The sequence below is a fragment of the Nycticebus coucang genome, chromosome 10 (genome assembly GCF_027406575.1).
Source record: "Nycticebus coucang isolate mNycCou1 chromosome 10, mNycCou1.pri, whole genome shotgun sequence".
Taxonomy (NCBI): domain Eukaryota; kingdom Metazoa; phylum Chordata; class Mammalia; order Primates; family Lorisidae; genus Nycticebus; species Nycticebus coucang.
In genome coordinates, this window is record NC_069789.1 from 5454790 (window position 1) to 5455849 (window position 1060).

Sequence of the window (1060 nt, forward strand, 5' to 3'; positions counted from 1 at the left end):
CCCTATCTGCCTACTTACCTATTTATAGAAATCTCCCCATTCATTGAGAAAGCTAAAGGCTATATATTTCAATTATCATATTTTTTCTTTCACTATGAAAGAAAATTACATTAGAAAAGAATTGGAGAACTTTTCACAATTTTAGGTTGATATGTAAATTATATTCACATGTAGTGATAGATGACTTTAACAATATAATAGCATTTATATTCTAATTTCAGGATTATCATTTTTTTTAAATTAAAGAAAATACAGATAAGACCATAGCATTAGTATTCTAATTTCAGGATTATAACTTTTTTAAGCTAAAAAAAATATAGATAAGACCAATGGTAGTTAACTTTATTGTGTAATGTGCTAAGAGGTACAAGCACATTATATATTTTAATGTACCAAAATTACTTTTTGAAATAGCTACTATTCTTTTTTAAATTACAAATGAGAATATGGTGGCTTAGAAAGGTTCTTGTCCAATGGTAGACAGCTAGAAAAACATCAGAGCTGAAGTAGAAATCTAAGACTCTAATAGAAAGCACTAAGCCAGCATACATACTTCCCTTTAGGTATTAGGTGAATGAATTTGATGAGGGTTATTCCAACGCAATGTTCAAACGTTCAAAATGATGATTAATATTACATTTTAAGATACCTCTTTATAATTAAATTCCTTCGAAAGTAATCAAGTGAAAACCATTCCTGTTTTAAAAATCTACCATCACACCACCACACTAAATCCCTATTGTTAAGTTCTATATTTGTAAGTCATTGAAACTGATGTCTGTTTTGTTAGTCAGAGTATATAATTGAAGTAAGTACACTAAAAATTATTGAAGACCATAATTATATGTGTGTCAAAGAGTGCAAGGATTTTGAAAATCACTAAGGCTGTCCTGTGATCAATGTCTATCATTTTCTGCCCGATGCCTCAATCCCAGCTCACTCCTCTTCTCACCAATGTGATCACTTAAGATATGTTTGAAATTCCTTTTCTAATCTTTTCCCTGACCTGGTTCATAACTCGGTGTTAAAACATTAACATTTTGCTATACTTGCTATATTT